Genomic DNA, 14,331 nt, shown 5'->3' on the forward strand with positions numbered 1-14,331 from the left:
TATGGGCATCATGCGGGCATGTCATTGGAATTTGGGAGTAATATGTCTGGTGAAAAGTCACAAGCGTAGCCTCCTAAAAGGATCTGATTTACGGGATTATAACCCTTTTGTAAAGTCAAATCTGATGAGGATGAGTCTGTCTAATTGGTCGCTTGAATTTAAAACTCATCCATTTAGGCAAAATCATATGCTCTTTGTATAATTCTAAAGCCCCATACACACTAAGCGATATTGTTCACAATGTCACTCAGATGGAGCTTTCTGAGCGATATTGTGAACAATTTTGCCTATTTTGTACCCTCCCTGTTAACGATGTGCACTCCTGTGCATCATTAACGACCCCCTCCCTCCTCCAAGCATGTGTGGATGAGGGAGGTCATCTTTAACAACAGCCATGCTGCAGCTGCAGCATGGCCGTCACTCCCCCCGCCGACCCCCGCTCTCACTCACCTCAGAGCAGGCATCAGCAAGTGTGTATGCACTTGCTGATGTGTACCCCCCCCCCCACCGGGTCCCCGACGCCACCAATATCGGTCACAGGGTATATTGGGTAGTGTGTATGGGCCTTAAAGGTGCATACACACTGGGCATTTTCCCCCATCTAAGCAATTTTCCCAGGGTTGACTTGGATGGCTTTCCATAACAGGACGCTATGGAAAGTCATCCACCCGGTCGCTCATCTGCTTGTAATCCCAACAGATCAGTGGCGGCGGCCAGCGATGAAGCAGGAGCGAGCTGTCTAGCTCACAACCAAACCCCAGCAATGTCAGGTACTTCAGCTAGTCTGACATTTTTATGTGGAAAACAGGTTCTTGTCCATAGAAGGGGATTTTACCCACATAATCTCTATGGGCCTAAAACAGATGTGGTTGAAGTGTGTGTAGATCAGTGGTTCCCAACATAGGAGTGCACAGCACATTTTTTAGGGGGTGCACCGTCAAAGGAGTGTGCCTAGAACCACCTATTGGGCTTGTCTAACACTGCCCATTGAGTGTGTCAATCAGGGGTTTCTACCATCATCTATTGACACTCGCTACAATATAAAACGTCTCTCTGCCACACCATAGTCTCCTGCCTATTTCAGTTTTAATGTTCTAATTACTCTGTGTAACAGTACATGCAAATAAAGTCAAAAACGTATACGGATGACGCAGGTATGTAGTCATATGACTAGGAAAGGACCCCCAACTGTGCTAGTATAAGATACCAGCAGCACCTCAGAAAGAATCCACTGTTAGATAGGATTCACAGTTTTCAAAGATGAAGAAAGAAATTCAGAGGGCGCTAATTGTCTAGTAAATGATTAACACAGAAATTGTCCAAAATACTTTTTCCTCAAAAATTGTTTTTAAAAAACGTGCAAGTCAACTTTGTAGTTTTCTTCAAAGGTGATGGTAAACCACAAATATGAAATCTTTAGAATTGCAGCAATATGATCATCAGATTGAGTACAAGAAACCAACGTGTTTCGTCAGAAATATGACTTAATCAGGGGTAAGGATACAGCAATTTGGTGTTATCATAATCGGTTGCCAGGGATGTAGTGATATAACAATGGTCTAGTGCAATTAATAATGCAAAACACACATAATTGATTGAAGGGCACTTCTTTGAATGGAATACAGTTCTAAAAGGCAAGAGTCTTTGGTAAAAGGTATTGCTAGTGGCAGGGGAGTGTTCATAAGGGTGAGCACAGCATTAGGGGGTGCCTGTGCACCCCTAACACTCAATGTGCGCACGCCTATGGTTCCCAACCTTTTTTCTCTCCCATACCCCTTGATTAGGCTTTTAATTTATGAGTACCCCCTTCTCTTAATTGAAATATCCACAGTACTTACGGGGGGGGGGGGGGGAGATGTAGTTATCAGGCAAATTTCTGAAGGGTCTTGTGCAGTGTTGTCATCTACCAAAATGTCATGTAGAGGCTGCTTTTGAGGACGTATCTTACTTTGGTAAATTTTAGTCACGAAAGCTTTTCTGGGATTCACTATTAGAATTCATATTGTTCAAAAGTTCAAAGATCCTGTCTTATCAGTTTGGCCATAGAGTAGGAGCCACGACCGTGCACTTGTCCTTCTTAATTAACTGCGCTGTTGACATGAGAGATTAAAACTGCACTCAGATGTGGTAACCCGGGGAACAGGTGTACAGTCTGAACTGCTACCATGTCACAAAGCAAGCCATGCCACTGACTTGTATATTTATAGTCTGTCACTTTTACTCACTCAGCAGTTTTTATGAAGTGAGAAATGAAGCGTAGAACAATTTAAGTTGGAAGATCTGGTCTTTACTCAGTCACTTTGAAAGACAGTCTATCAAAAAATGTCAAAACAAATGTTATCGTTTAACATAAAATCATACGAGTTTGCAGTTAAACTAAGTAGCCTGAGGCCAATCTGCCGAAAACAGCTGCCTCATTTAAGTATCGGAGTAAAGGCCCCCATACACTAGAAAGATTTGTCTGACCTGTAAATTGCATCTGATTTCCCTTGAACCGGCAGCTTCCCAGGAAGGCTACATCCAATTTGACACATGATGTGCCATTTTTTACATCCAATTTGCGTCAGATGAATCTTATGGGATTTATCACTTATTATAAATGACATGACATTTATCTGATGCGAATTGGATGTACCGTGATTTACCGTATTTTAAAATATGAATTCGCCTGGAATACAAATACGAATGTAGATCGACCATAGTAAATTTGGCTAGATACGGCTAGAAATGGCTATGAATATGCATAATCATAGCCATTTCTGCTTATTGATTTCCCCATTGCCCCCCCACACACAAAATCTAGACAAGCAAAGACAGATAAGCACTCTCATCAGCTGACACATCTAATGTTCTCTGCCACATTGTAGTTCATTACCAATATGTAACCAATATCTCTGAATTCTATTATCATGTAGTGTTCAAGATTGGTTACTAATACTATTCAGTGTGCTGGGGGAACCAATGTCTTGTTACTTACTCAGTATTAACCCCTCCCTTGCATGCACCTGAATAGTATTACTGAACTAATTTGAGCATCTACCACTATCTGTAAGTATATTGTTCATTACCAAGCAATACAGTAGGTAAGCCAAAGAAGCAAAAAGAAAAACATTTTTTTGCCTTTACAAAGTTTCTATGTTACTACTTCGTTAGCCACACAATATTCAGACAAATTAAAACTAAAATAAGTGGTGGACATTGCTACCAGGGGTGCCGAGAGGGAGGGGGAGCAGGTACAGTTTACTCGGGCCCGAGCCTGTCAGGGGTCCCGGGTCTGGACACACAGGTCTTTTTATTTGGTGGCATAATAGGTGTGGTATTATATGTATTAGACATTACAGTGTGTGGCATAATATGCAATGATCATTACAGTGTGTGGAATAATGTGTAATGGGCATAATGGCATGTGGTAAAAAATGTATTAGGTATTACGGTGTATGGCAAAATGTGTTCTGGCCACTACGGTGTGTGGCATAACGTGTAATGAGCATCATTTGCATACAATGCAATCTCATATTCCAGACCACTGGTCCTAAAACCATAGATGTCAGATTGAGAGAAAATTTTGACAGCGAGGAGTGGCGTAAGTATAATGGGCCAGAGGGAGCTGCCTGGCGGGTCCCATTTGAGGTTTCGCAAAGGGAGAACAACACGACACCATGATTCCAGTGACGACACCATGATTTCAGTGATGAATTTTCCATTGCAGGCCATAGTATTGAGCACTCTGAGCATGCAGGGCCAAGAAATAAAAAGGTTTCTTGGTGCATGGTGTACAGAAGGATGAGGGGCAGATTTATTAAGCTTGGTGAAGTGATAAAGTATCTGGTTTTTATCACCAGCCAATCAGCTCCTAACTGTGAAGTTACAGGCTTAGTTTGAAAAATGACAGGTAGGAGCTGATTGGCCGGTGATAAAAACCAGACACTTTATCAGTTCACCGAGCTTAATAAATCTACCCCTGAGTTTCTTCATTGATAGAGTGAATCAAGTCTATGGCGCACCTTGTGTTGTCTATTCCTGGTGGTTTAGGATAAAAAGCACCTGATCTGGATTAATCAAGGGGGAAAGCAATGTGGAAAGAAAGCCTACTAGCCAGAACATTTAAGAGTGAGATGGGTCTGTAGTTAGCATGGATAGTGGGATCCTTACCTGGTTTGGGGATGACAACTACTGTATACTAGCCATGCCCTAGTCCAATCAAAGGGAGCCCTATATAGAATTGTATTATAAAACCCTGTTAGGAAAGGAGTGAGAACATTTTGCCCCCATCTTAAAATAATATTTTTTCTTGTTTAGAATGGATTATCTGGAGGCTTCTTTGGCTAAAGACTCTTATGTTGGGTACAAAGTAGCGATATTGGGTGTGCCAGACCCGGTGGGGTAGCCGGTATCGGTAAGTGCATACATACTTGCCGATAGCGGGTGCAACAAACAATTGCAGAGGGAGGGTGCTGGCATCACCTGCGACTCGCAGGAGCATGCGGCATTAATAATATAGTGCATACACACTATTTATTATTTATTATTTATTTACAGTTTCTTCTATAGCGCAGCAGATTCCGTTGCGCTTTACAATAGTAGACAGTGATAAAACAAACTGGGTAACAACAGACAGACTTGGAGGTAAGAGGGCCCTGCTGCAAGCTTACAATCTATAGGGATATAGGAGAGAAACGCAAGGACAGGCACCAGTAATAGCATAGCAGTCCTACCAAGTTACAAGTCCAGAAGGGAAGCTATATGATACATACTGTAAGCGCCAATATACTAGATGATATACACGATAATGTCATTACTCCTAGTAGATAATGACCCTCCTATATCATTATTGTGGGTTTCCGAGTGCATGCAGTACTGTTATCATTCTTAATTTATGTTTTCTATTTTCTTTACTTTCTGTCTTTACTTTCTGAATTTTATTTATGGACTAGATACATGTTTGGGACATTTAATTATTTTCCTTGGCACTTTTTAACATATGATACATCGGTTGGATTACGTCAGTTACAGTATTTTGTTTGTCTCTATGGTGTTTATTTACTAAGATGGAAGTTCTATTGAAGATTGGATGTTGCTATGGGCAACCAATCAGATTCCATGTATTATCTTCCAGAACATGCTAAATAAAAGAGTAGACCCTGATTGGTTTCCCATAGCACATCCCATCTTCAATAGAACTTCCATCTATGGGGGATATTTACTAAAATGGGAGTTCTATTTCATGTGGGATGTTGATTTGGTCAATCAATCAGATTCTATTTCTTATATATTTATTTAGCACCTTCTAGAAGATAACAGATAGTATCTGATTGGTTGCCCATAGCAACATCCCACTTGAAATAGAACTCCCATCTTAGTATATTTCCCCCTATGTGTTTATCCATATGACATTGTACACTGTTTGATTCGGTACTTGTGTATTTTGGCGGCGCCCATCGCATCGCATACCATAACGCATGTGATGGTATGCGATGCGACGCGATTTCGTTGGTTAGTGTACAATGGCATACAATTTTCAAATTGTATGCCATTGTACATGGCATACAATGCCATACGATGCGATGCGATTAAACATTGTATAAGCACCCTAATGGGTGCTTACAATGTTAAATGCACCCCCACGCCACCCCCCCACTATAAACGTGAACCCGAAGCGTGGCGAGCGCAGCGAGCCTGCGAGGGGCGGCGGTACGCGAGGGGCGGCGGTACGTGTCCTACGACCTTTTCATACCCCCACTATCCACGTCGGCGTGGAGTTGAGAATAGAAAGTGTGGCGAGCGCAGTGAGCCACCGAGCCCGAAGCGTGGCGAGCGCAGCGAGCCCCGCGAGGGGACGCGGATACCTGTGAAGCCCGCGAAGGGACGCGTTTACCTGTGAAGGTATCCGCGTCCCCTCGCGGGGCTCGCTGCGCTTGCCACGCTTCGGGCTCGGTGGCTCGCTGCGCTCGCCACACTAATCTATTCTCAACTCCACGCCGACGTGGATAGTGGGGGTATGAAAAGGTCGTAGGACGCGTACCGCTGCGCTCGCCACGCTTTGGGTTCACGTTTATAGTGAGGGGGTGGCGTGGGGGTGCATTTAACATTGTAAGCACCCATTAGGGTGCTCAAAAGCACCCTTTAGGGTGCTTATACGATTTTTCATCGTATAGAGGGTCAAAATCGCGTCGCATCGCATGCCATCGGGTACATGGCATGCGATGCGATACGTTCATCGTACGATGCACAAATCGGGCGCCGCCAAAATACACAAGTACCTTTGATTCTTTGTTCAAAATGCTAATCAATCCATTAAACACATATTTAAGAAAAATCTACTCTGTTTTTATTCCATACAATTGCATCTCCCACAGTCCTTTACCATCAAATGATGAAAAATGAGATCATGATGAAATGTTTCACCGTATATATTACTGAGAAGTTATTGAAATCAAATAGTGTTTTATTTCTAAAGCTTTATTACTAATGATACTGTATGAGTCAGTAGTGTCCCATTTTACAAATCTGTTACTTTTCAAAAATAAATAATATAAAAAATAGACAGATGGTTGAAAAAAAAAACAAAGACAGGTGGAAATGTACATAAAAAACAACAACTCTGAAACTATGACAAATCCTGTACTATATTAAAATCAAACCAATTGTTCTCAGTTACATGAAGAAAATAGTACAATACTGCCTATTTAGAAACAGAACTAGATCATCAGAGTATTTGTTCCATGCAATAGAAACAACTTGCTATGCAATTATTGTGGCCACAGGCAACGCATCATAGTAATCACTGTGTGCATGTAAAAAAAACAAAAATCATATATAAATTTTAAAAAGAACAGGGCACACACCAAATTTCAGCATAGGTAAACTGGATTAATCCAGCCGCGGCAATTAGAATTTGCAGGTATAAAGAATATTCATCATCAGGGCCGGACTGGGACCAAAAATCGGCCCTGGCATTTTGAACACACAGGCCCACCTGCTTTATGACACACACTGTAATGCCCATTACATATAAGGCTACACAGTCCTTTATGCCCATTACACATTATGGAACACACCCACTGGTGAATCTAAAAAATAGGATTTTGGGTACCTACCGGTAAATCCTTTTCTCGTAGTCCATATGGGATACTGGGTTGTATACTATGGGGTAGAGATCCTCCGCAGGAGAGACAGGCACATTAAAGCTTTTAGTGTGGGTGCACTGGCTCCTCCTCTCTACCCTCCCTCCACTAGTCAGTTAATGAAAAACTGTGCCGAAGGAGAGCTATGTGAGGAGGTATGTGAACAATAATTGTGGTGAGATTCTCACAGCACACCCAAACCAAAATTACAAAAGTAGGTGAACCATAACAACACTTCTGGGATCACCAATAAACCTTAGAGAAGGTATATATATATATATATATAATAACAAGGCAACAAGCCTGAACAGTGTAAGGAACAGAACCATTACAGCAGAAAAAACCGCACAGAGGCGGGCTCCCAGTATCCCATATGGACTACGAGAAAAGGATTTACCGGTAGGTACCCAAAATCCTATTTTCTCTACCGTCCAATGGGATACTGGGTTGTATACTATGGGGAGGTCCCAAAGCTACCAGAACGGGCGGGAACGTGCGGAGTCTGCTGTAAAACCGCTTGTCCGAACTGGGAATCCTCCCTGGCCAGGGTGTCAAATCTGTAAAACTTGACAAAAGTGTTACTCCCCGACCAAGTTGCGGCCCTGCACAGTTGCATGGCCGAGACACCTCGGGCAGCCGCCCAAGAGGTCCCAAGAGATCTGGTGGAATGGGCCTTTAATACTTGGGGAAGGGCCAAACCAGCCGATGCATAGGACTGTTGTATAGTGCAACGAATCCAACGGGCTATGGTCCTGGTAGACGCAGGAGAACCCTTCTTTTGCGCATCCTACAAAATGAACAGGCTATCCGACTTGCGAAGTCTAGCCGTGCATTTTACATACGCCTTAAGAGTATGCACCACATCCAAGGAAAGTGGAATATCAGGATGTACCGCGCTGGAAGGAACCACAATGGGTTGGTTCAAGTGGAAGGCGGACACAACCTTTGGCAGGAACTGCGGCCTGGTCCTGAGTTCAGCCTTATCCTCGTGGAACACTAGGTAAGGACTTTGACAGGACAATGCCCCAAGCTCAGACACACGCCTGGCTGAGGCAAGGGCCAAAAGGACAACAGTCTTCCAAGTAAGGTGTTTTAATTTCACCTGTTCCAAGGGAACAAACCAGGCAGACTTGAGAAAGCAGAGGACCATATCCAAGTCCCAAGGCGCGGTAGCTGGCACAAAAGGAGGCTGAATCCTCAGCACCCCCTGCAGGAAGGTGTGGACCTCCGGCAACAGCGGCAGTTTCTTCTGAAAGAATACTGACAGAGCCAAGATCTGTACTTTCCAGGATCCCAACCGAAGGCCCCAATCCAAACCTGCTTGAAAGAATCTTAACAAATTGTTAAGACGAAATACCGCTGGCGGCAAGGCATTTCTTTCACACCAGGCTATATACTTCTTCCAGATTCCATGGTAGTGAGAAGCCGTGACTGGTTTCCTGGCACGCGTCATGGTTGTGATAACAGAGGGATGCAGGCCCTTAAGGCCTAATATCTGCCGCTCAACCTCCAGGCCGTCAAACGCAGCCGCGGTAAGTCCTGGAAGACAAACGGTCCCTGAAGGAGAAAATCTTCTCTTTGAGGAAGACGCCACGGGTCCTCTACCAGCATGGCCTGAATGTCCCCGTACCAGGCCCTTCGAGGCCAGTCTGGAGCCACTAGAATGGCTTCTACTTTCTGGTGCCGAACCCCTTTTTTAGCACCCTTGCCAGCCAGGGTAGCGGTGGGAACAGGTACACCAACTGGAAGTCCCATGTCCAAGTCAGGGCAACCACTGCTGCTGCTCCTCGGTCCCTGGTCCGGGCACCGTACCTGTCCAGCTTGTGGTTCGACCGAGAGGCCATCAGGTCGATCTGAGGGAGCCCCCAAAGATCTACGAGGTCCTGGAACACCTGAGGGTGGAGTCCCCCCTCTCCGGGGTGGAGATCGTGACGACTGAGGCAGGCCGCCTCCCAGTTGTCGACTCCTGGAATAAATATTGCCGACAGGGCCTTTACATGGCGTTCTGCCCAGGAGAATATCCTGTTGGTTTCTCTCATACAGGGCATGCTCCTTGTCCCTCCTTGGCAGTTGATGTAAGCAACCGTAGTTGCATTGTCCGACTGGACCTGTACCGCCCTGCAGCATAGGCTCCGCCTGTAGGAGGGCATATTGAACAGCCCTCAGTTCCAGGTTGTTTATGTGCAACCTGGCTTCCATCGGAGACCAACGGCCTTGCAGGCGAACTCCCTGTATCACGGCTCCCCAACCCCGAGGCTGGCGTCCGTGGTGATCAGGACCCAGTCCTGTATCTGGAAGCAGCGACCCGCCAATAGGTTCTGCGAATCTAGCCACCACTGAAGGGAGATTCGGGTCTGTGCAGACAGGCAGATCGTTCTGTGCATCTGCTGAGGGGATCCCGACCACTTCGTGAGGATGTCCAGCTGAAAAATCCTGGAGTGGAACCTGGCATACTGGATGGCTTCGAAGGAAGCAACCATCTTGCCCAAGAGCCTCAGGCACAGGTGCACTGAGACCCAAGTACTTGATAGAACCTCTCTTACCAAGTCCTGCAAGGCTGAAGCCTTCTCGGGCGGCAGGAACACCTTCTGCTCCTCCGTGTCCAGAGACATTCCCAGGAATACCATCTTCCGGCTCGGGATCAACGAGGATTTTGGTATATTTAAAATCCAGCCATGTTCCCTCAGCACCTGCATCGTCAGAGCTAACGCACTTCTCAGGGCCTCCTCCGAACCTGCCTTGATCAACAGGTCGTCCAGGTAGGGTATGACATTTACCCTCCAGAGCCTGAGAAGGAACATCATCTCTGCCATGAGCTTGGTAAAGACGCGCGGGGCAGTTGACAGCCCGAAAGGTAGCGCCTGGAACTGGTAATGGCTGTTTCCCACAGAAAATCTTAGGAAGACTTGATGGGGAGGCCAAATTGGGACGTGTAGATAGGCGTCCTTGACGTCCACAGCAGCCCTCTTTCCAGGGAGGCAATCACCGACCTGAGGGACCCCATTTTGAATTTGAACACCTGCAGAGAGGGGTTCAGAGACTTTAAATTCAAAATGGGCCTTACTGAACCATCTGGTTTGGGGACAAGGAACAGATTTGAGTAATAACCCTGACCTTGTTCCTGTCTTGGTACGGGTATTATTACTTCGGACAAGAGGAGCTTTTGAATGGCCCCCTGAAGGAGCGCCTGATCCTCCAATGAGGCTGGAAGGGCCGACTTGAAGTATCTTCGAGGAGGAGGCCCGGCAAACTCCAGCCTGTAGCCTGCTGAAATTAGATTCCTGGCCCAGGAGTCTAGGCAGGAGGCGTCCCACTCCTTGCTGAAGTGCGACAGACGGGCCCCCACCTCGAGATAGTCTCGTGGTGGGTGTACCCGGTCATGCTGCTGGCCTGGAGGCAGCAGGGGCGGTGGAACGGTCCTGATGGCCTGAGGGGTTGTGCTTTCTGAACTTCCCTCTTGTGCCTCTGCTAGCGTTAGAGGCGCCTCTGGCCTTAGGGCGGAACTTGGACCCGCGAAAGGACTGCTGGGAGGGTCCAGTGAAAAGGGCGTTTTGCTGCTGTGGGGGCTGATGGGAGGAAGGAGGATTTCCCTGCTGTAGCCTTAGAAATCCAATCATCCAGCTCACTGCCAAAGAGCCTTTCCCCGGTGAAGGGTATGCTTTCCACACTCTTCTTGGAACCCACATCAGCCACCCACTGGCGCAACCACCGAGCCCGCCTAGCCGACACAGCCATAGCAGAATTCCGCGCATTTATAGCGCCCAATTCCTTTTGCGCTTCGCACAATATCCGTGCGGTATCCTGAATGTGGCGCAGGTTTTCCCCAATCTGAGCCACGGACATGTCCCCCAACAAACCCTCTTGGATCTGCGTGGACCAAGTATAAATGGCCTTAGCCATCCAGCAACTTGCCAGTACCGGGCGTTGTGAAGCCCCGCTGGCCGAAACATAGACTTTTGCATTGCCTCAAGTCTCCTATCTGCACCATCCTTGAGTGTGGACACCCCAGGGACTGGTAACAGCACCTTCTTGGAAAGGCGTGAGATAGAGGAATCCACCGCTGGCGGTTCCTCCCTTTCTTCCTACCAGCAGGATCAAAAGGATATGCATTAGTGAAGCGCTTTGAAAGCTGGAATCTCTTTTCGGGGTTCTGCCAAGCACTCTTAAAAGCACTTTCTAACTCAGCCTGTTCTGGGAAGTACACCGGCTGTTTTCTCTGGGTCATGAAGAAGGAGTCTCCCTCAGAGGATTCCTCCATAGGAAGCTCTAACACCTCCCTAATGGCCTTAATCAGAGGCTCAGAGCCATGAGCCAAAGACTGCTCCTGAACAATCTCTTGTTCATTCTGCTCCTCTCCCTCATCAAGGATGTCATCATCATCATTGTCAGAATCAGGGGCCATTGCAGTAGCAGGCCGCTTAGGAGGTTGAGCAGGGGGAGGGGTGAGGTATCAACCCTGGCAGACAACATGGCTAACTCCCTTTGTACCCTCTGCGTCTGCTGTGTATTGGCAGAGAGCTGGGAAGCAGCAGAGTCCATCAGCGTTTTTATGCTGCTGGCCCAGGCAGGCTCTTGACTATCAGCCTGAGACCCATCCACAAGTTGTGGGGGCACCCCACTGACCTGAGAGGTCACTCCACTGGGTTGTGGAAGCATACACGGCTCACAGGTGACCTGTGACTGTGAAGCTGGTATAAACCTTGTGCTGCACACCATGCATGTTAGCTTTTTTCACCATGATGAAGCAACAGGACACCCCCAGCAGCGTACCCACGCACACACATCAACACTCAAACTTATGTACTGTAATCTATCACAGTATAAGTGTAATTCAGCCTTGTTTAAAGACTATGTATGTGGACAAGTGGTTAACTAGCCAGTGGGGAGACTTAGAGCAATATTGAGGGGACCAGTACACCCAAAACCTTAACTCACGGATTGTAGTGAGCTGGTAGCACAAAACACACAGTGATATATATCAACACAGTGTAATAATAGAGCTAAGCAACGCTGCTGCGCTGTTAAACTTGCTGTCTCTGCTGCAAGGTCACATACAACCACGCCGCTGAGGTGCTGTAATGGCGACCTCTGGAAGCGTGAAGAAGCAGGCAGCAGAGACAGAGCGCGCCCAGCAGAGCCTGGTCCCGCTCTGAGTGAAGCCCCGCCCCCTTTGCACGGAGCTGGCGCTTCCAGTATATTTATACTGGCATATGCATCGTTTTTCACATAAAATGCATCGTTTTCCACATAAAATGTTATAAAAACCTGCTGGGCATCCCTGGTGGTCCAGCGGCATTACCCTATGCCAGTCTGATGAGAGGGTTTCGCGCGGTCCCTGCGAGAGGGCCGCCGCTACTCCCGCCGCCATCTTGCCGCACGGAGCAGTTGGGGTGTCCCCTTGTGGGACCCCCAACCTGTACTCACCACAGACGTCTTCGGACCAGTCAGGGGGTGTGCGGCAGCTGGGGGGCCTGCTCGCTACAGCGCAATGCTGTGCGGTGACAGGCCCCAACTCAGGACAGATTGTCCTGCAGCAGGGTCGTCTCTGACCTTAAGAGGTCGTGGCCTGACCCTTCCCCTGACACCCTCGAAGTAGGACAGCTGCCTGGTCAAAGCAGCGCCCCAAAATAATAAACTAAAGAAAACTTTGAAGAAAACTCTGGAGCATCCAGAAGCACTGCCTCTCCTGAGGCACATTTTTCTAAACTGACTAGTGGAGGGAGGGTAGAGAGGAGGAGCCAGTGCACCCACACTAAAAGCTTTAATGTGCCTGTCTCTCCTGCGGAGGATCTCTACCCCATAGTATACAACCCAGTATCCCATTGGACGGTAGAGAAATATGGTAATAGGTGGTCCCATTTTCAACCATTCTTGTACTATGGACCTGTGTGCGGTGAAGCCGCGTGTGCCAAAAGGGGGTCGTGGCCTTGCAGAAAGGGGTGTGGTTTAGGGACAGGGAGATTGACAGCAAGGAGTGTGATAGTAGGGGCGCTGGGAGAGTCACAGATTTGATGCAGTAAGGAGAGTGACAGCGGGGACAAAGCATAAGGGATATGCTTAATACATGCCTTTCAGGGTCCTCCTGAATAACACTTTAGGGGGAACCCAGTGGCAAACGCAGGATTTTGAAAGGGTTTTTTTTTCCAAATAAGTGGTTACAGAACCAATAAAAACTGCCCCACCCCCATAGATAGCCAACAAAACCCTCCCATATACAGGTATATCCAGCACAGCCCCCCATAGATAGACAGCATAGCCCCCAAAGAAAGCACAGCCACACATAGTCAGCACAGCCCCACCATAGTTAGACAGCATAGCCCCCCCATAGTCAACACAGCCCCCCCCCATATTCAGCACAGCCACCCCACAGATAGACAGCACAGCCCCCAAATAGTTAGACTGCACAGTCCCTCATAGAAAGCACAGCCCCACCCCCACCCACGCCGCTCAGAACAGAGGCATCATGATGCCGATGTGTCATGATGTAATTATGCAAATTACATGCCTGCCCGGCGCCCGCTCAACACAGTGATGCGCGCCTAGGAAGCGGTGCTGAAATCACAATTAAAACATTTTAGCACTGGCAGTCCAAGTCCCTGGCACTATATAACTTATCCCTGCTCACTGGCTCCTATTGAGCATTAGTGCCTTGTGCACCAAACTGAACAAGCTTTAAATCTCTTTCCTTTCTCCTGCAATCAGCCCAGTTCCCACCTGTGGCTGTGCAGGTCTGAACACCTGGACTGGAGCCGTATGTTTGGGAGCCCACCCATCTATCCTCCAAACACACATCAGAGACCCATTCCTGGCTTTGCAGCGAACCAGGTTCTGTTACCTGACTGCAAAGCACTCTCTCTCTCTCTGATGCTGGATGGCTTCTTAACCCTTTACAGGGCAGTTGTGACCAGGGAAAAACATCACTTTCTGCTGAAACTAACCCTGTTTCACCACAATATCCATATATAGTCTCAAAGATGCGACACTAATCCAAAAGACATCACTCAACCAGCGGGATACAACGTTCAAATGCATATTAATGTTATGGCATTTTCATCGAGAGGAAAATGCCGTAAAATTAACAGAGTGATGTCTTTTGGATGAGTGACGCATCTTTGGGACATTGTATTGGTATTCTATGCAGGCACCCCGACAGTGATTTTTTTTGAAGTTTCAATAAAAAATGTTACACATGTTACATCTGCCCCAC

General features: G+C 47.1%; 1 protein-coding gene across 3 annotated transcripts in view; it reads right to left on the reverse strand.

The window, feature by feature from the left end:
* B3GALT1 (beta-1,3-galactosyltransferase 1) overlaps positions 1-14,331 on the reverse strand; it is a 315,300-nt gene that overhangs the window by 148,271 nt on the left and 152,698 nt on the right. The window lies entirely within an intron of this gene.

This window comes from Crinia signifera, chromosome 7, assembly GCF_055691185.1.
Source record: "Crinia signifera chromosome 7, ASM5569118v1, whole genome shotgun sequence".
Classification (NCBI taxonomy): domain Eukaryota; kingdom Metazoa; phylum Chordata; class Amphibia; order Anura; family Myobatrachidae; genus Crinia; species Crinia signifera.